Source organism: Pipistrellus kuhlii, unplaced genomic scaffold, assembly GCF_014108245.1.
Source record: "Pipistrellus kuhlii isolate mPipKuh1 unplaced genomic scaffold, mPipKuh1.p scaffold_m20_p_6, whole genome shotgun sequence".
Taxonomy (NCBI): Eukaryota; Metazoa; Chordata; class Mammalia; order Chiroptera; family Vespertilionidae; genus Pipistrellus; species Pipistrellus kuhlii.
The window spans coordinates 80,131,960-80,154,057 of NW_023425562.1; the positions used below are offsets into that span (position 1 = coordinate 80,131,960).

Genomic DNA, 22,098 nt, shown 5'->3' on the forward strand with positions numbered 1-22,098 from the left:
CATGCTGGCATCTTCTGTGAAGCATCGTTCTCCTCTGAGGCTCCACCCTGTTCTGTCGAATGTCTGTGCTGGAGTAGACCTCCTTAAGGCCGAACTCCTTAGCACCGAGCATAGAGGCTGCTTCCAACTTCTCCCCTATAAACAGCCTGGGAACACATCTCCTTCCTTATACATAGTTCCTCAAGAGTTCCTTCCAAGTGAAGGTGCTGGAACAAAACCACACGTTTCTAAGGAGTTTAATATGTGTGACAAGATTCGGAAAAGCAGAGTCCTTTATGCCCCCCAGTAGTCTGTGGGTTGCGGTCTCTCCCCCTCTTGCTGATGCGTGTTTCCATTCTTTTTAATATTGCTGCTCTGAGAGGAATGAGAAGTGACCTCACTGTAGCTTTCACTCAGTTGGTTTGATTGCTGATGATTTAAGCATTTGTCCCCAGTGGGCTGCCCATTGGTGTCTCCACCACTGTGATTTGTCTTTCACTTTTCTGCATGGCTCTGGGTGAGCTGCGTGAGTTTTAAGAGTCTTAATACGTTGTCATCAATGTTGGAAATTTCTTTCCTAGTTGTTTTGTGTCTTTTAATTGAATCCGCTGTGGGTGTCGATGTACAGGAATTTTTCATGTTCATGTTCAACCATGTCTTTTCCTTTGTGGTATCTGACCTCACAAGCTTAGAAAGGCCTTCGGTGGGCATGATCTGAGGGCTCATTGCTGCCATGGACAGCTGGACAGATGTCCAGTGAACTCAGTGGCACTGCATGTGTAGGGTGGACAAAGTGTGCTTTCAGCTTTGGAGGGGCTGTGACAGCCACTGAGCAGTGCACTCTAGGTGGCCAAGAGCCCTCTGACTTCTCCTGATTTTTATTCTTTTTGCACAGCAGAAAGAGCCCTGGGCAGGGACTCAGGACTGCAACTTCCGCCCCACTGTGCACTCACACTGGAGCCTCAGTTTCCTTATTTATAAAGTGAAGGAATGAAGAGGATCCTTCCCTCTCACCGCTACCTGCTCATGACCTATGGCTTTACATAGGGCCGTAAAAATCATTCCCTATTGAATCCTCTGTAGGCACATAAGACCAGACACTCCAAAGAAAAACAAAAAGACTCATCCATATAAACATTAAAAATTCCAGGACGTCAAAAAACACCACAAGTACAATTAAAAGACAAAGAATAAACTAGGAAAAATACTTTAAGCAATTAACTCATTAAACCTCCCCATCCAGTCAAGGGACAGATAATTCCTGCACATCCTCCCTCAGAGGCTGGGGTGGGAAAGGAGCCCCGAGGCTACTGAGCAAGGCCCAGGGAGGTGCTCAGTCCAGGCTTTTAATCCTCTGAATGAGAGAGTGAGTGAGTGAATGAGTGAGTGAGTGAATGAGTGAATGAGCGAATGAATTAATGGAGGCTAAGCCTGCATCCTAGGTGGTGGGGCCTTCCTTTAAACTAGGAGGCAGGCAGTACCTGACCCCGGAAAAGAAGTGGTTCCGTTGTTTACTGTGGCTTGTTCATTGCAGAGCCTCCCCCTTCCTCTGAGCTCATCCGTCAAATGGGTTGAGAAATGTTGACTCTCCTGCCTCCTGCCTGCTCCCTCTGAAGAGGGTCAGTGGGATGAATCAGAGCCCAGGTATTTTGGCTGAGACATTGTTTTGACAATAGGAAGATTAAACAGACAGTTTATTTATTTTATTCTCATCTTTGCACCCGCATCTCCAGAAGAGCTTTGTTCCTAGGTGCAGACAAGAAAGGAACTTTGTGCAAAGTCAGAAACTGTCATGAGAAGGAAACGAGGGTTTCTTTGTGGTGGAAGAAAATGCAGGCATCTTTGAGCTTTTATTTTCTCACAGGATTTCATGTCACTTTACAGTTTCTTCCCTGCTCTGAGTGGCCTGGAATGTCTATTGAACTCAAGTCGCAGCATGAAAGATTGTGTTAGACATCAAGAGGGACTTTCTGGTTAATGAGCTTGTGTAGGCAGAGGAAGGGAGCAAAAGAGGACAGTCTTACAAACTCCTTCCCTGTGAGTGAGAGGTTATTTGCTGGAGACACGAGCGCCTTCAGAAGAAACCCTCGTGCAGTGTTCTCAGAGGTCTGAAAAGCTGCGAGGGAAGCAAAGCACAGCCTAGCAGAAGGATCCTGAGAGAAAATGTTATACTTCCCTCACATTTCACAGGTGGAGACACTGAGGCAGGATACACAATAACTATTTACCCAGGACTTCCCGTGCGCCAGGTCTGTTCTGAGCACTGGGCGGTCAGCAGTGAGACAGATGGCTAGCAAACAAGGTCATGAACATAGCATGAAATGTCAGGGGGCACTGGTCTGGGTCCGGACAGGAAATGCTGGGGGAGGAGAGAGTGGGAGGTGCTTTGAGGTAGGGTCATGAAAGATGCAGTGACTCACCAGGGTCACATGAGATACACACAGAGTCTGGTTTCCTGACCCTTAGTCAAGGGTTCCTCCAGGGTGTTTTGGATGCAAGTAACAGAAAACCCAACTCAAAAAGGCTCATGCCAAAAGAAGAGTTATTGGCTGAAAATTCTGATGTTAGATCCTATTTCAGGATTGTTTTTATGCAGCTTCTCAAGCCCTGCCCCCTCTCCATGTGCCTGCCTCTCCCATGGGGTTTAAATTCTCAGGCTCCCAGCAAGATGACCACCCATCTCTCCAGGCCCCCGCCCTCTGAGAGTCCAGCTCAGCAGGATAGAGCTGCTCCTTCCCCAGAAACTTGAATGAAAGCCCTAGGCCTGACTCCCTGGCCAAATTTGGGGTGTGACCCCATTTCTGAACTAATCACAGTGGCTTGGGGAATGTCCAGCACCTATGGCCAGGTGGGGGAGGCCCACCCTGAAGTGCTGGACTGGGAGAAGGGAGGGGACACTCCCAGGTGAATTCTGAGCCTTGTTGGCAGAAGAAGGAATATGGATTCAGGCTGGCCCAGACCCAGCTGTGACAATAACATCTCCCACTTCTCTGTTCTCTGTCCCCATCAGCTCCTCCCCCAGACTTTACTGAGCACCTTCTGTGAGTTCCATCTCTGTTTCCCACAGAGCAAAGACTTCAAGATTGAAGAGGGTTGCTTCTAATCCTCAAGGATCTTATAATCTTCTCAAGGAAACGAATCCTTCTCCCTTAATTTCATTTTGTCCTTTTGTGGTTTGCTAATGACATGGATTTTCTGTCCACAAAAGGAAGGATGTCCGTGGGCTGGAGGAGTCCAGGCGGGCGCCCAGTGCCTGTCAAAGGGTGGGCTGTATCAGGAAGGTTGACAGAGTAAATTGTATAGTTCTTGTACCCTGGGTGGTTTCCAAGATTATAAGGTAGGATAAGGCAAGAGTATAATTTAGTAGTCAGGTATTTATTCCAAATTTGTCTTAGAAACAAATATATTCTTAACCTATCAGACCTGGGTAATACTGCTGGGGATGAAGCTAAAATGAAAAAATAAAAAGAAAGGGCTCTCTGCTTCTGTTCCTCAGACAACCGCTCTTCCTGTGCAGCGCCAGCCACAATCCTGAGACACGATGGTGAAGGTCCGTGTGAATGGAATGGGCCGCATCGGGCACCTGGCAAAGAGGATATTGTTGCCATCAACCGCTCCTTCATTGACTTCAACTACATGGTCTGCATGTTCCAGTACGATTCTACTCCTGGCAAGCTCAAAGGCACAGTCAAGGCAGAGAACGGGAAGCTTGTCATCAATGGAAAGTCCATCCCGCCAACATCAAAGGGGTTGATGCTGGTGCTGAGTATGTGGTAGAGTCCATCTGTGTCTTCACTGCCATGGAAAAGGCCGGGCTCACTTGAAGGATGGAGCCAAGAGGGTCCTCATCTCTGGCCCTTCTGCGGATGCCCCCACGTTTGTGATGGGTGTGAACCATGACAAGTATTACCACTCCCTCACGATTGTCAGTACTGCCTCATGTACCACCAACTGCTTAGCCCTCCTGGATAACGTCATCCATGACAATTTTGGCATCATGGAGGGACTCATGACCACAGTTCATGCCATCACTGCCACCCAGAAGACCGTGGATGGCCCCTCTGGGAAGCTGTGGCATGATGGCCAAGAGGCTACCCAGAACATCATCCCTGCTTCTGCTGGCACTGCCAAGGCTGTGGGCAAGGCCTTCCCTGAGCTGAACTGGAAGCTCACTGGCATTGCCTTCTGTGTCCCTACTCCTGATGTGTTGGTTGTGGATCTGACCTGCTGCCTGGAAAACATTGCCAAATACGATGCCATCAAGAAGGTAGTGAAGCAGGCATCAGAGGGCCCCCTCAAGGGCATCCTGGTCTATACTGAGGACCAGGCTGCCTCCTGAGACTTTATAGTGACACCCATTTCTCCACCTTTGATGCTGGGGCTGGCATTGCTCAATGACCACTTTGTCAAGCTCGTTTCCTGGTCCAACAATGAATTTGGCTACTGCAACAGGGTGGCCCCATGGCCACATGGCCTCCAAGGAGTAAGAACCCCCTGGACCACCAGTCCCAGCGAGAGGAAGAGTGGCCCTCAGCTTCTGGGGAAGTCTTTGCGCCAAATCGATCCCCCAACACACTGAGAATCTCCTGACTTCCAGTTTTCACCCCACACCCCTGAGGAAGGGGAAGAACTTTGGGAACCCTGTCTTGTCATGTACTATCAAAGTTCACTGTACCCAGCCAAAAATAATAAAAAATAAATAAATAAAAAGAAGGGGGAGGAGACAATTTAAAGAAAGATCATAAATACATAATCCCAACCCTCCCCCACCCTGTCCACACTACCACAAGTAGTTTGCAGAAATAGCAAAAATATAGGCATGAGAATGAGTAAGATTTGGGAAATGCTGATCTGGAGATAGGATTCTGGGATTAGATAGACTAGATTCCAACATCAGACCCACCATGCATCTGCAATGAAACTGGGCAAGTTGACTCACCTTTCTAGGCCTTAGTTTTCTTACCTATAAAATGGGTTGATGGGCTGAGACTGAGACCAACTTTGTAGGGGATTTTGAGGAATCCTAGAGATCGATAATGTATGGAAACACTAGGGTGCCCTCTAATGTAAGTGATAGTTATTCTGTAGCTACTAATAATCTGTATTAATATCCAGGGGAATAGAAGAAAAGATGGGAGAGAGAAACCAAGATGGTGGCGTACATAAACATCTGGTCTGCTGCTCGCACAACAATTTTAATAATTAAAACTAATATAAAGGACATCTATCATCCAAAACCATGGGAAGGCTGGGTGAAAGAGAGGAGGATGCAAGCGCTGAAAAGCTGAGGAGCCTAGGTAGGGAGGCACAAGAATCCGGCTGGAGGCGAATCAGGCTGGTGGCGGCGACTGGGCACCCGGCGCAGCTTTTCTTTTCAACCCGAAAGGAAACAAGCTCCCTATCACTTTGAAATCCAGTTTCTGGGGTCACGTGGGGGCCCAGACGCCTATGGGGAGAAGCTGGTCTGTTGGCCATCTGGTCCGAAGTGAGGGCGACTCTTGCAGAGGTGTGCGCAGTAATCATTGTTTACTGCGCTGGATCTCAGGGAAGTGGAGACTTGGAAATATGGAAGGGCAGACATCGCTGTTAGCCCATGCCCAATCTAGTGACGTCCTGAGACCCTGCCCCACCCTGAAGTCCCGCCCACACATTCTACAGACCCTCCCAGGCACCACACAGCTGCTTTTACATATGAATGGCTTGTATCTAGGCAGCTTAACCAGATATAAACTGCAACTCCAGAAAGAAAAAAACAAAACAAAACAAAACAAAACGCCAATTCCCAAGCAAATAGGAAAAAATTGTAGTTCTCGCTGTAGCTCTTGCAGGGCGACTTCAGACAGTAGCTGAATTAAATCCCATTGGAGATCCAGAAGCCAGTGTTCCTAGTGGTCAATTTCAACCACTCACACCCATAAGTGATGCATTCCGGATACAGACTCAGTAAGCACCAAAGCCCCATTGAAACTAACCGAGTTTCCAGAGCAGCAACCACCCCAGGTGATTGGGGAAGCTGATAGGTCACCAAATACACAAAGCCACTCCATCAACACAGGGAGGAGACACAGAAACATGTCACGAATGGGAGACATGGAGGAAAGCATACTACTGGACGACACAGAGTTCAGAATCACATTTATAAGATTACTCAAGAATCTTCTAAAAACTTGCCGAGACAGGTTTGGCTCAGTGGATAGAGCGTCGGCTTGGGGACTGAAGGGTCCCGGGTTCAATTCCGGTCAAGGGCATGTACCTTGGTTTCGGGCATATCCCCAGTAGGGGATGTGCAAGAGGCAGCTGATCGATGACTCTCTCTCATTGATGTTTCTAACTCTCTATCTCTCTCCCTTCCTCTCTGTAAAAAATCAATAAAATATATTTTTTTAAAAAAAGAATCTTCTAAAAACCTTTGAGAAACTTGATGAGACCTCCAAGAAGCTTGTTGAGACCTTCAAAAACCTTAAAGAGAATACCAAAAAAAAAAAAAAAAAAAAAAAAAAAAAAAAAAAAAAAAAAAAATGGAAAAGGACCAGTCAGAAATTAAACATACATTGTCTGAAATAAAAAATATACAGAAACTCAACTATAGCTCAACGTACCCCAAGAATCAAACCAAAGATCTGGAATATAAGGAAGAAAAAAATCACCCAACCAGAGAGGCAGAAAGAAAGAAGAATCCAAAAGTGTGAGGATAGTGTAAGAAGCCTCCGGGACTGCTTAAAACGTACCAACATCCGGATTTTTGGGGTGCCAGAGGAGAGCGAGCAGGGTATTGAAGGACTATTGAAAGAAATAATGATAGAAAACTTTCCCTACCTGGTAAAAGAAATAAACTTACAAGTTCAGAAAGCATACAGAACCCCAAACAAGAGGAATCCAATGAGGGACACAACAAGAAACATCATAATTAAAATGCCAAGGGCAAAAGACAAAGAGAGAATCTTACAAGTAGCAAGAGAAAAACAGCTAGTTACCTACAAGGGAGTACCCATACGACTGTCAGCTGATTTCTTAACAGAAACTATGCAGGCCAGAAGGGAATGGCAAGAAATATTCAAAATGATGAACAACAAGAACCTACAACCAAGCTTACTCTACCCAGCAAAGCTATCATTCAGAATTGAAGGGCAGATAAAGAGCTTCATAGATAAGAAAAAGTTAAAGGAGTTCATCAACACCAAACCAGGACTACATGAAATTCTGAAGGGTATTCTTTAAGGAGAGGAAGAAGAAGAAGAAAAGTAAAGGTAAAAATTATGAACAACAAAAAGATATAAAATACATACCTACCAACAAGTGAATCTAAAAATCAAGTGAATAAAAAATCTAGCCGGGACCGGTTTAGCTCAATGGATAGAGCGTCGGCTTGGGGACTGAAGGGACCCGGGTTCGATTCCAGTCAAGGGCATGTACCTTGGTTGCGGGCATATCCCCAGTAGGGGGTGTGCAAGAGGCAACTGATCGATGACTCTCTCTCATCGATGTTTCTAACTCTCTATCTCTATCCCTTCCTCTCTGTACAAAATCAATAAAATATAAAAAAAAAAAAATCTGAAGAACAAAATGGACTGGAGAACATAATAGAAACAGGGACATAGAAAGGGATTGGACTAACAATTCTCAGAGGGAAGGGAGTCTGAGGGGTGAGGCAAGAGATTGGACAAAAATCTTACACCTATGGATGAAGACGGGGGGGGGGGGGGTAAGGGCATGGGGTGGAGTTGGGAATCAGGTGGAGAGGAGCTATGGGGAAGAGGAGGGAAAGAGGAACACCTGTAATAATCTGAACAATAAAGATTTATTATAAAAAAAGAAGAAGAAGAAGAAGAAGAAGAAGAAGAAGAAGAAGAAGAAGACGACGACGGCGACGACGGAGGAGGAGGAGGAGGAGGAGGAGGAGGAGGAGGAGGAGGAGGAGGAAGGAGGAAAGAGAAGGAAAGGAAGGAAGGAAGGAATGACAGGAAGGAAGGAAGGAAGGAAAAGGAAGGAAGAAGGAAGGAAGGAAGGAAGGCAGGAGGAAGGAAGGAAGGAGAGGAAAGGACGGAAGGAAAGGAAGGAGAGCAGGAAAGGAAGTAAGGACAGTCCTCCGAATCTCATCCAAGCCATCACTTCCATGACTTCAGTGAGGACTCCCTGCCGTCCTCCTGCACTGAAGTACATCCCGCCGAGCATCCGCACAACTCCCTGCACTCCCATCCAATCAGCCTCCGACGTCACTACCCCTCTAGCCAATATATTCTGTTCCCAGTGAAAGCAAAGGCCCAGAGTGGGGCTGACATGGACGGTGGGGGCACAGCAGGGATGATATTGGGACCTGGAGTGGAGGATGTGCAATTTGAAAAGAAACTGCAAAGGTGAACAAGGCTCCTTTGGAGGCTGGGACTCCCTGCTTCCCACCAAATCTCTCTTTGCTCTCCACTGACCCCACTCCCACAACTGCTGTCCCCCCTCTGCCTCATTGAGAGCCAGAGTGTCTATGCAGACAGATGCCAGAGAACTGGGGTTGTGCTCCACGGAGTTCGTCTGTGTTGTTTATCTTTTAAACATCATTAACCACAAATTAGCTGATTCTTTTGTGGCTATAAATTAATAGATTCCATTAGTAAACAGTCAATTACAGGATGATTACTTTTCCCCTCGAACCTCAAGCGTTTGTATAGCTATTTGAGAGTGTTTGTTTCTGTCCTCTTCCCACTCCGTGTCCTTTCTGGATTCTTGGTTCACTGGTCCGGATCTTCCAAATGGACTGGGAGGCTGAGGGGGTGGGGGCGTGGGCTCCCTCTGTAATGAGGTTGTAAGCAGCCTGTTGTTTGTTTTGCAGAAACAAACGGATGGACCAGAGGTTTGTTTTAAGAGAATTTCTATTTCAAACAACAAAACCCAATAGCCAGTGTCCGTCTCCTTTTAGCCTTGTATATGCCATCAACATCCTATTAGAGTTTTCTTCCCTATCTTTCCTGCTTCTGGGACCTCATCCTGGTAAACGCCCGAAAATTGTTTTTTTTTTCAAGCTCTCTTTCCCTCCCACTATTCATTCATCCCAGCACCCATCTATCCATCCATCCTATCTGGACTCTACCTAGATACATGCTTCTATCCTTGGCTGGAGTAGTGTCCCACTGTATCCACCGGCCAAGTTTTAAAGCATCCAGGTAGTAAGATGGGATTAGTCCTTGGAATCCACAGCCATAAACCTACTCCTGGGATAGCAAACGTGGTACCTTAGGGGCCGGGCAGGTAACTTAAATAACTAAAAGCAAAAGAACGTCCCAGGCCTTCAATGAGCTGTGGGGTTCTAGCCATTCCTCTGGCTTTCTAATTAAAATTGAAAACGAAATGCAGCATCTTCCAACTAGTGGTTCTTAACCAGGGGCAAGTGTGTTCGATATTAGACAGTGTCTGAGGGATCACTTCTGTCCCCGCCACCACTGGCACCCAGGCCAAATGGCCCTGTTGTTCTCTCCTCCACAACTACGATAACATTCTCCTTGGTCCTCTAGTGTCTCCCTTGAAGCCTCTCAATCAATTCGCATAACCTGCTGGAGAGAGAGTTTATAGAAAGCAAATCTAGCCTCCTTTTGCTTCTTCATCTAAAATCCTTTTGGATGATTACAGTTGTTCCTGGCAATGTCTCAGCCACTCGCCATAAGGTCCGTCTGCTCCTCCAGGCTCATGCTCATCCACTCTCCTCCTTCCCTAAGCTTCAGCCATATCCTGACCTCTGGATTCTGCCAGTGGACGATCCCACCCCAGAACTTTTGCACTTGCTGTTTCTTCATCCTGGACACCCTTCTTGCCACTCTTGGCTTGGTTAACACTCACCTTTGAGACCTGTTTCAATTATTAATGCTTTTGACTACAAGTTATAATGGTCTCAACAAAACAGGCATATTTTAATCATGTAGCAAGAAGTCTGGAGGCAGCTGGTTTCTAGGTATTGATTCTGTGACTCAGGGCTGGTATCTCTGGGATGATCTTGGCCTTTCCTTGGTGTCACAGAATGGCTGCCTCAGCTCTAGACATCTAATCCACATTTAAGGCAGGAAGAAGTAGGGCAGTGGAGCCAACAGACTTCAGCTTGCATCTCATTAGTCACAATTGTCCCACAGTAGCCCCAGCTGCAATGGAGGCTGAGAATGTAAGTATTTCACTCTTGCAGCTTTGATAGAGGGAGTAACTAAGGAGAAAGAGGTTGGGAATGCTGTCTGTAAAGTGTTGGCTTAAATGTCATTTCTTCCTATAAGCCTCTCCTGATTCCCTAGACCAGGTCAGATACTCCCATTATATGCTTTCCTAACACCCTGTACCTCTCCTTCTTACTCTTACCACAATTGGTTTATTGATTTACTTGTATAATTGATTGGCAGGCATCTGATTCTTTCAAGCTTAGTGAGTTCTCTCCTGTTTCTCCAGCTCCTAAGCGGGCGACTGATACACAGTAGGACATCAATAACTATTCAGTGACTCACTGTTGTCAAATTATTCTTTCTACATGGCAGAGGGGCCTGACTGTGGCCCGGACCATTCCTGTCCTTGGGAGGAGGATAGGCTCCTTTAGTCACCTGCTTTCCCAGCAGTGGCCAGCCCTGTTTGGCAGTCTCCTACCAGCCTGTTCCTGGAACAGGTCCATTGATATCAATTGCACCTCTGTCGGCTGCATGTTGATAAGGAGAGGAAGCTTGTACGCAGATCAGTTCTGAGATATGGCACTGGGAACCAGCCACCTGGCGGGGCGCCCCTAGGCTCTCAGAGGATGGGGGTTCCTGTCACAGAGGGCTGGGCCCTGCCCCTTCATCCCTTTTCTTCTACCCAGCTGGGACTTCCAGGTCCCCTTATTTTGCCCATGTATCGATCCAGTTATTTTACCTTGGGCCTTACAATTTTTTCACATAAGACTAAAAGTGACATCATGAGTTCACTCTGGGCATCTTTGTGGAGTGTCTGTTAATGAGCATGACTGCAGACACAAAGTGGACAGGAAATGGTTTGAGAGACAGACACAGGCATCAGCCAGAGTCATCAATAAATATAAAACTACTAGAGGACCAGTGCATGAAATTCATGCATTTGGGGGTGTCTCTCAAAACAGCCTGTGCCCTCTCGCAGTCTAAGAGCCCTCGGGGATGTCCAACTGCTCTGGACATCCAGAGGCTCCCGTCACCACTGCTGCACTTGCCAGCGGTGAGCCTGGGTTCTAGCTGAGCAGCACGCCCCCTGTGGGAGCGCACTGACCACTAGTAGGCAGCTCCTGCATTGAGCGTCTGCCCCCAAGTGGTCAGTGTACATCATAGTGATCAGTCGTACCCCTGTTTGGTCTATTTGCATATAAGCCTTTTATTATGTAGGATATCATAATAGAGGGACATCACCTAGGGAGGTTAGAAGAGGCTTCCTGGAAACTGTGCTGACTCAGAGAGGAAGAAAAACAGGAGTAGTCAAGTGCAGGATCCTGAGATGGGAGACGTTCCGGGTTATCTGGGTGGGCCCAGTGTAGGCTCAGGTCCTTAGAGAGACATCAGGGGACATGAGGTCAGGAAGCAGAAAGTGAGAGTCAGAGAGAGTTGAAGATGCTATACTGATGACTTTAAACATGGAAGCTAAGGCCATGAGCCAAAAATTTTAGAAGCTTCTAGAAGCTTGAAAAGGCCATGAAATGGATTCTCATTTAGAGTCTCCTGAAGGAACACAGCCCTGGAGACACTCTGATTTTAGCTCAGTGAGATGTTTAGGATTTCTGACCTCCAGGACAATAATACATGTGTATGGTTTTAAACCATTCTGTTTGTGGTCATTTGTTATAGCAGCAATAGGAATTTAATATTATACAACACACAGTGGACTGCTGACCAGGTTAGGCACCACTTGTGTCTCAGTACCAAGTTCATGCTTCCAGTCGTTTCTGAGGTTGCCCCTGACCATTCACTCTCCAAGACTAAAAGCCCTTTGCCAATCCTTCTGTTGCTGCAAGTCACTTTCTGCTCTGATTGTTTACTAAGGTCTTCCCCGGGTCACCCGGGCTTGCTTCTCATCTCCCTAGCCTCATTCAGTTAGTAGCCAATTATTAATGCCTCTCCTCTTATTTAAAAAGGGACTTAGGGACCAGACACCCATCTGTTCACCCATCCATCCATCCATCCATCCATCCATCTAACATTTCCTGAGCACGTATGCTAAGGACCAGGCTCTGTCCTAGGTGCTGGGAACTGAAGTCCCCACTGGGGCTGCCTGGGGGGACAGGACTGTGGTGTCATGCTGGATTCCTGGTGAGGCTCCATTTTGGTGCTCAGAGTGGACATTGGTTGTTTTGGAGCCATAGTGTCTGTTTCCCATTTCCAGCATCATTTTGAGAAGGTACATCCAGGTATCTGCCTTCTACCGTAGGCACTAGGTGACTTTCTAACTCACAGCCTTCCTCTGCCAACTCTGCGCAGACCTTTGTTCATTCTCCTGGCCCATTTCCTCGAGGCCCTAGCCTGGTCACTCCCTCACCACCTGCGGGCCCTTCTGCTTGCAGAAGCTGAGGGGGGAGCCTCCTTGCTGGGTACAGGGGTCAAGGACAGCAAAGTGGCTCCAGGCTTTGGTGGAAGGCACACCTGCAGGCAGGACCCTAACTCCCCACCCATTCGCTGACTCACCTGACCATTGCCATCCGACCTCTCTTGTCTTGTTCTCTGTCTATAACATGGATACTGCAGTAATGAAGGGTGAACGGGAGAGTTTATCTGTGGTAATTAGGACACCCTCTGGAACCCAGTAGGACTCAAGGTTGTTTAAGTATCGGGTGCTGTGGCATTTTAAGAGAGATCCCCTTGTCCTGGTTTGGGTCAACAAAGGCTGGGGGTGCGGGTGCGGATCCCTTTCCCTGCTGAGCCTCCTGCGCCCAGCACAGGGGTGTCTGTCACTCAGGCACTCCAGAAAACACAGCAGACAGAACTGGATCCAGGAGACGCACTGGGGGGTACCTGTGAGGCACAACGGGAAGTGAAAGGGACAGGGGCGGGCTTCAGACCAGATGACCAAATGCACTGTCCCCTGGAAAGGGGGTAAAGGGAGGGCAGCGGGAGGGGAGGGAGAGTTGGGACCATGGGCAGCTCTGTGAAACTCTCGCCAGCCGTGGACGTCTCTGAGCAGAGACTGCCCGTTAGGAGAGGCTGTGCCAGGCAGAAGTGGCCTGGCTCTGCCTCTGACAGGGCAGCTCGGGCACAGTGCAGCCGCAGCACATCTGAGAGGCTGGCGTCTGCAGGCAGCCGGGCATCTCCACTCCTCTCTCCAAAGGAGGTCTGTGTCCTACACCAACGTGCTTCCCCAGAATTTGACAAATATTTATGAATAACGAATGATTAAAGACACAAGGAATGATTAAACGCATGAGTCATGCAAACTGAGGCTGCACATTAGGTCTGGGTCGAGCCATTGCTGCTGATTGAAATTCTTAGTGAATGCCCAGTGCTGTGGGTTAGCCTGCTCACCGTCTATTGGAGACCTACTATGCCCGCCCACCCGCCCTCCCCAGGCTGGGCCCAGGGCTCCCAAGATGAGCAAAAATCCCTGCCATCCAGAACTTTCTCTGATGGACCAAAGGGCTGGTCACATCTGACCAGCGACCACAGGAAAGGCTGCTCTTGTTCAAACTTAAAAACTACTTCTGAGCCGATGGCTCAGTCAGCCAGGCACATTGGGGTGCTGGCCATGGGCAAAATATTGAGCTTACACACCCCCAGGGGCCCCTCCCACCAGGGGCAGGCCTGCAGTTTCCCAGGCTGATGAGTTTAGTCAGCATAAAAAAAATCCAATCAGAAAGAAAAAGAAAAAGACAAATTCTTTCAGCCACATCCAATATAGGAAAACAAATGTTTGCTCTCCTCATGGAGTTTCTGGTCAGCTGTGGAATTTTAATAACGCCACATGCCTTGGGCCGACCCTTTGTGGAGGAAGACGGAAGTTGGACATTTGACCACCAGGATTCAACGCAGAGAAAGCCGACTGGTGGCTGGTGTCCCGATGTGGCTTCCCGCTCCGAGGTCTCACTCAGGCTTTGAATCCGTTCCGTGGCCACTTCGAAGCTTTCTCCTCGGAGGGGGGATGGGACATCGCGGGGCCCTGGAGAGTTTAGGAGCGCAGGGACCTCCATGATGCTGGGGTTTTGTTTCTCCTGGGCTGTCTTCCTGGTACTTAAAAAAAAAAAAAAAAGAAAAAAAAAGAAAAGAAAAACCAAAAAAGCCTGGTCATTTTATCTCTTTGGATACAAACATCTTTCATTCCTCCAGAAAGAAATGAAAACACACATTGCCCTGTAATGATGTTTACTGAGAGAGAAAAAATCCCCGAGTAAAATCAACAGACACAATCTGGATAAAATAGATCATTCAGCGACTTCCTGGCGAACTCTACACCTTAATCCCCGCCACCAGCCTCGCGCTGCGGGCTCCTGGGCAGGTATTTGTTTTACTTTCTTGAAAGTGTGTGAGTGGGAGAGGCCTGTCCACAGCCGTGCCGGGTGAATGGCAGGGAGACATTCCCCGAATAGCTCCTCAGCGCGTCCGTCAGTAGAAGTTTTTCTCCTCTGCTCATGGCAACGAACCAAATATCTAACTGTGATTTTTAGACCTCAAGGCACATGAAGAGATTTGTTTGACAAAGGAGGGAGTGAATTAGAAAGCTCTGCTCCAGTGATGGGGAAGAATTTTCCGCAACATGAGGCTAACTCACCTGCACCACACTTTGCCTATAAATGCCATGTCCCCATCAAGCTTCCCATTGGCCAGGGCTGCTCCCCACCAGAGGGTTTGGGGACTGTGGTCCCCCCTTGGCAACAGGCTCTGTGTCCTGACAGCAACTGGCTCTCTGTGGAGGGTCCCCTTGGCAGCTTTTGAGTGGAGTGCTGACAGCTCCAATTTGGCAGGGGGCTGGGGAGTCAGAAGTGATTCCTCCTCCTGCTCAGAGTGGCGGGGAAGGGACTGTCAGGGCCTTGAGCCACTCTGGCTTTGGGCAACAGAGGGAATGCTAAGGGGAGCAGACACCAGGGGCTGGGCTGCTGCGCAGAGCGGAGGGAGGAGGGGGACTGGTCTGATGAGCGCAGGTCAAGGGGATTGAGGCCAGACCCTAGAGGGCAGTGCACCAAGCATCCTCCTGGGAGCCCGACGCCTGCCTCCCTGTCAGTGGTCCCAGGAGAGCCATGACCCCGGGTGCGGCCTTTAACCTGCAGCTGGGAACCAGAGGTGCTTTCTGGATGGACATTTTTTACTTAGAAAAGTGAACATGAGTGAAAACACATCAGCACTCCAAACGCACAATTCCAGGTGCCAATTACATTTTTCTAATAGAAACAACAATCCCTGATTGTGAATATTTTACTGTAAGCCAGGCATGTTGCCACGTGGTACGTGGGTTTGCTGGCTTGTATGTATGTATGTACACTGCCCCCCCCCCCCCACATTCACCCTTCGTATTTAAGACTCGAGAGAGCCCCGTTTCACAGGGTAGCACTCACACTCTCCCTGCTGCTGACTTCTGTCCCCGGTGATAATCAGCTGCCCTCTCCCTACCTGGGTAAGAGTGGGCACCTGCTGATTAATAGCTCTGTCAGCACGTGGCCCACGTGTTTTTTCAGTCCTTTTTCTTGGACCCGTTCTGGGATTTTGCTTATTTAAACCTGGCTCATCACAGTCATAATGGTTTGTCTGCACTGGAGCGGAGCTCACACTTCTGCTTCCAGAAAAGCCTGCTTTTCCACATTTAGGAAATAATGCTGGAGGTAAAAGGCAGGTGGTTTGATCAATCACGGTTTAGAAAACATCATTTCGCTTCTGCGGGGTCAGTTCTAAGGCAGCCACCTTCTTGCTGACGGAGAGACCACAGGCAGGTGGCTGCAGCAGGCAGGGGAGAGCCTGCTCCAGGTCCTCATCGAACTTAATTCCCGGTGGTCAGACTCTGAACAGACAGAGGCTGTTCTTGTCTCTTCCTTTGGGTTGATATTGGTCCATTCACATCCAAGACCTGTCTTAGTTCTGGAAAATGGGACTAGGCAGCACAGGTACTCTCTCTCTCTCTCTCTCTCTCTCTCTCTCTCTCTCTCTCTGTCTCTCTCTCTTACACACACACACACACACACACACACACACACACGTGCTCACAGGAGTTCTTACATACATTCACTCTATACTCACACTCACAATGCCTCAGGCACACATGCACACACACATACTGCTACTTTCTCTCAGGGTCCCTCACACATACATACCATCATGGACACACACACACACACACACACACACACCTTCAAAGTGGTGACCACATGTGGGTGTTTGGAATTCATGGTCAAAACTGGGGAAGAGAGGAAGACCTCCTTCATGGGATGGCATGAGGGACAGGATGAATTTTAGTGACAATCAGTCTGGGCCTCCTGGATCCAATTGAATTCACCAAGAAGCCGCCACCAGGTCCCAGGCTCCATGTGGGGGTCTGGTGGAGGGGGCGGGAACGAAGTAGGAGAGAAGCAACTGTGAGGCGGGAGGAGCATGGGCTGATGGAAAGGTCAAGTCTCACCTCTCCGAACTCTCCAGGGAGGGAGTGTCCTCTCCCGGCCTCAGTTTCCCCATTTGTTTCCACTCCTCTCTGTACCAGAGAAACCCCTGCCTTCAAATCCAAGGGAGGCTTTGTCTCCTTTGCTCTGGGAAAGTGGAGCAGGGATGGTGGAGCAGCCGGTCACGCAGATGTGCAGGGCCTTTGCACCTGCTGAGCCATGTGCAAACAGGAAAACCAGGGTGTCTCCCAAATATGCCACTCCTGCTCCCCAGAGCCTGTGGATGTGAGGTCACAAACATCCACGCACCTTTCCCCAAATCACTGCCTAACCCCGCGGAGCCCCGCTGACTCGCCGGCAGAGGAGACCATCGGAGCCAGGCTCCCTGCCCAGTGGGCAGCAGCGGAGCCTTCTCAGAGGCTGGAGGGGAGCGGTCCTGGGGAAGGTTCGGGCCTGGGTGGTTTTGTCCAAGTCAGGGAGAGCCCAAGGCAGGGAGGCGGCGGCTGGGGCGGCACGGGCTGGGGTGAAGGGTGAGGACAGTTATTCCTGGCTGGGCTCTTGGTGTTCTTACCAGGGGAGTGCTTACCTTTCCTAATTCTCACCCGCCGGCTGCCGAGATTTCCACAGGCCGTGGGGTGGGGCCTGGGGTTCCTCCCGTGGCCCTTGAGCACCGGCAATGCTGTCCCTAGTGCTGCACACAGAAGCTGCCAAGCTAAAGGAGTTGCCTCAGAGGAGACACAGGGTCCCTGCTGCACAAAGAGGCCTGACCGGGCCCCAGCCTGCCTTCCGGGTTCCCTACCCTTCATGCCACTACCCCCCCCCCCCCCCCCCCCCCCGCCCCTCTCCTCAGAACCGTCATCGTCACTCCTGACAATGCCCATCTCCCAGGCACAGGCAGTGTATGCGGGAGGTGGGCGGCCTGGTAAGAGCAGTTGGTCTCCCTGTTATTCTGCAGGATTTGCTCCGATGCTTATCTGCCCCTTTCACAGAGCTCCCCTCCCTGGGAGAGCATGTTTGGTGACAAAGTTTTCCTTCCCCAGGTAGTGGCTGGGGTGTTGGGCCACTACTCTGTGCGCTGGATAGGGGCGAGGGCGGGGCAGGCAAGGCCCTCTCCTCCGGTCTCCTGCCCCCGCAGTGAGGGAAGAAGTCAGAGGTGGCTGTTGGGCAGTCCATCTGGTTAAGGAGCAGGGACGAGTCTCCACTTGCCACCCAGCTCTGCCTTTTGAAGTGTGATCACCTTTCAGATCTGGCTCCACCTACCACGCCCCTCCCTCCCCCACATATAGCCATACCCTCCCCCCACCCAGGTTCCAGATAGGCCGTGTGCTGAAGGCACAGAATTCACACATTGGAGAAGAAGGCATTGTCTCACCATTTATGTTCATCTGGACTTGTCCTTGAGTCAAGTCCGATGTCATCCCCATTGGAAAAAGATCCACTTGTTCATTTAATAAATAATGACTTATTGCCGACATAGTGTGGGCCACTGGGCCAAGCTTGGGCTTAATGAGAATGAGGTGAGTAAATCAGACCCCAGTTTGCGGAGGACAGAGAGGAGGCAGGACCAACGGAAGGTTAGGGGCAGGCTGCATCTCACCACCTGCCAGGAATTAGGTGCTTTCCCCTGGGCCTCACTCAATCTGCATCCTTGTTTCCAGACAGAGGCCAGGCGCGGAGCGGTGGAGAGACTTGCCTGAAGTCAAGCAGCTGGATTTGAACCCAGGCTGTCCATCTCCAGAGGCCACACTTTAACCAGACCCTGTACACGCCGGCGACCAGGCCATACTCACTGCCAGCAGGGCTGGGAGGGAGCAGCAGGCGATGCTCTGGTGGCTCTCGAGAGGGACACCCAGCCGCATTCTGTCCATCCTCCCGCCTTCCCCACACCTGGTGCTCGGCTTCAGGACGCGGGCGGCCGGAGCATGGGAGGGAGTAGGCAGCGTGTTGGGATAGCAGGATGAGGACGGGGACCGGAGTAATAATTTTTGAAAAGCCTTTCAGCAAAGGAAACTCATTTTTAAGAGGAATAAAAGCAATTAGGCCTGGCGGCGGCGGTTCACAAAGGAAGCGCAGTTGTCAGAAGGAGGGCTGGGACGTCTCAAAGCCGTGCGGGAACTAAACAGAGCGCTGGACTTTGTTTTGTCTTTCTGGAGAACATTCTCATTTCGGAATGAAAAGGCTCCGAGGGTGGCAGAGGACCTGGGAGTGTGGAATTGCATCACTGGGAATGGTTTGCGGCTTTTGTTCTTGAGGCTGGGCCTCTGAGGGACGGGCTTAGCAGGGAGCCCAGCCACGCCGCAGAGGGGCCTAGAGGAGGGGCAGGGCAGGCTGGGCTCCTGCCCCCAGAAGGGGTTGTTGGAAGTGCCCTCCAACTTTCCCAGCTCCTCCAGTGCAAACTGCGAAGCCTCAGGCGGCCTAGTCAGCTGTTACCCCAGGGGAAGGAAGATCTAATGTCCTGTCAATGCATCAAATGAATATGAAAAACAAAACAAAACAAAACAAAACAGAACAAAACAACATTGTCTAGGCCCTAACCTCAGGAGCAACAGACTAGGAGGAAGTGGGTCAGGGACTGGAGGGTTGAGGCGCCCCGCAGCGCACTCGTAGGCCGGGAGTGCTGCGGAATGACCACACGGCCTGCTGAAGGGCCCTGCCCGGCTTCCTGAAAGGGAAGCTGACCTCACCCTTCCCTGTTCAGAACCTGTGGCTCACCATTGCCCCGGACAGTGAGTCAGGCTCCGTAACTGTACGCTCTGTGTGACCTGGCCTGTTTATCTCTTCTCTGACCTCATCTCTTCCTTCTTCCCCTGCACCTCTGCTCTAGCAGCACTGAGTCACCTCTGGTCCTCCAAGAAACCAGGCCTCTCTCGTCTCTCGGCTTCGCAGATGCTGTTCCATCTGCCTGCCATAGTCTTTTTGTTCCCTCTCTGCCCACCAACACTGTGCATTCCTGTGGTTTCAGCAAAGACATCCCAGCAAAGGGCCTCTCCTCTGGGCCACCTGCCCCCCCCCCCCCCCAATCTCCTGGGCTTTTCTCATTACAGATGTATCACAATATAGTATTAATGCCTTTATCTGTTCCCCCTCAGGGGGTTTCTTAACACCACTATTGATATGTGGGGTTGGATAATTCTCTGTTGTGGGGCTGTCCTATGCATTATAGGATATTTAGTGCCGTCCCTTTCCTCTATCCATCAGATGCCAGAAGCCACCCTCATTTCCAATGGTGACAATGAGAACTACATCACCTGATGATCAATATGGCTGCTGGAGTTCCAGCCATCACATCCACATTCCAGGTAGCATAAAGCTACCTTCCCCTCCAGTGTGTCCTCTGTTCCCCACAGTCCTGCCCCAGGACCATTGAACTGCTATTCTAGTGCCTGGAAAACTGCCCCCCCCGCCCCGCCCCCAACATCTGCATGCTTGCTCTTTCAGGTCTCTGTTCTGACATCTCCCCAGAGAAGCCCTGGCTGACCATCTCCACCTCCCCCCACTGTCCTTTTCACTCATCCTGTCTTCCCCTCCCCCAGACACCACCGCCAATGTGGGGTGGGGAGACTTTTCCTGGTGTTTTCACTGTGAGATCCTCAATTCAGAAATTGAGCTTGATGTAGAGCAGGCTCCCACCTCTATCTGCGAAAATAAAAATAAAAGGAGGGGGCGGGGGTGGGGATCCGTGTTTTTTAAGGGCCAGTCTTTGCTGGTACCATTAAGCTATCTTAAAAGAGAGCTTGGCATGCGGGAAGGCCTGCATCCTGGCAATGGCAAACACCCACGCCAGACTAGACTCTATTCCTTGTCCGGCTTTATTGTCTGCATCTATAATAGCTTTACTTGCTTTCAGATCCGGGGAGTATCTTGGGGTAAGAAGCTTCCCTCACTTGCTATGATGCTTACTGGAATTATTCTGTTTGATCCTGTTGTGATTGATTAACTGATGGTCGATGTGGCTGCCAGAATGTTCCGCACTGGGGTTTGTCAGGCACAGCACTAGTGATGGTTTGAGTTGGGTAAGTCTCCTTATGTACCTCCGGGTGTGAGCAGCATCCTTAGCCTGCTAGATGCTACTATCACCCTCTTGATTGTGACACCCACGACGCCTGCAGACATTGCCAGATGTCCCTTGGGATACAACATTATCCCCACCTGAGGAGCACTGCTCTGCATAATTCACAACCCACTGTCAGAGAGCTGCGATATGAGTACGGGTGGAACTAGCCGAGGGCACCCAACCTGCCCCGATTTTCAGTGAATTATTCACCCATCTGATGGCAGCCACGAGGGGGCTTGTCTTTGGAATTTACAGAGGAAGGCAATTTGGAGCCCAGAGCAAAGAAACAACCCGGGTTCCAGTGGAAGCTATAAAATTGAGTTTTCCAAAGTGTCCCAGTGCCGTTAAATAGTTCACGAGGAAGAAAAACATTACTGTCCACCCCTTTAATGCAATAAAACAAATCTGTGAAGTCACATGCGGGCTTTTAAGAGCTTATGAAAATAACAAATTAATTCCGATTTTAAATGAACCCACGTCCCAGCTCCTATCTAGGAACCTTTGCAGAGTCACCTTTAGAATTTAGAATTATTACCCATTTTAAGGGTGAGAACACTGAGTCTCAGAGCGGCTTGACATGATATGGGTTTGGGACTTTCTCAGTCATGCATGCCATGAACTTAATGAACGCTTGCTTTACGGAAGGGATATCTATGTTGACTCAGGGGTGGAGCTCAAAGAAAGGTAAGAACAGGTGAGAAAGGAAAGAACTGGATGTTATGCCTCTGCCTCCATCTTCCTTCCCAGCTGCCTCTACAGATGCCCCTGCTGCCTGTTGGGAAGACTCCCTAGCAGCCAGGCCCCCGGGTCACAGTACTGGAAACAGAGCTCCCCTCTTTCAGGCTCCAGGGGCCGTTTTCCAGGGAAGGACTCTGATTGGCTCTGCTTGGATCACATGCACATCTGTGAACCAATACTGAACCCACGAAATAAGCCACTCTGAATGGCCTCTCCTTAGTCATGTGTCATGGGGGTGGGGGTCTGTTACCGAAATATAGAGAATGGGGGAATGGGTGTTGGTGGCCAAGATGTGGGTCCAGGTTTTGACGAGCTCTGGAAGATGCCTGCCATATGTATTGGATGTTTTGAAATAAATACCTGAAAAACACACACCCCCAAATTACTAATCTTTATAACCCTCCAAGAAAGAGATCATTATTGCATTTTGCAGATGAGGAAATACAGGCCTAGAGAACTTAAAAAGTGTCTTGGTCTGTATGAGCCGAGCTCAGTTCTAGCTCCAAAGTTCCAACTCCCAATCTCCATGTATTAGTGCCGCCATGTACCTCAGATTTGTCCCAGAGAAACATCCCCCGGGTCCCTGCTCCTTCCCCTCCTCCCCTCTCCCCCTCCCCCTTCCCCTCCCCCTTCCCCTCCCCCGCAGCTGTTGACCCTGATTACTTGGAGAGGGCTAAGGGGCCAGGGGTGAGAGAGGCACATTGGGAGGCTAAAGGGGGCAGAGGGAGGGCTGTATGGAGAAGGCATGACCTCGCCGCCTCTGCAGGATGGGGCTGAGCTGGCCCATGCAGAAGTTGCGTCCCGG

At 49.8% G+C, this 22,098-nt stretch overlaps 1 pseudogene; it reads left to right on the forward strand.

The window, feature by feature from the left end:
• The first annotated feature begins 3,591 nt into the window (after window positions 1-3,591).
• The window catches only part of LOC118708457, a 28,032-nt pseudogene continuing 9,525 nt past the window's right edge, over window positions 3,592-22,098 (forward strand).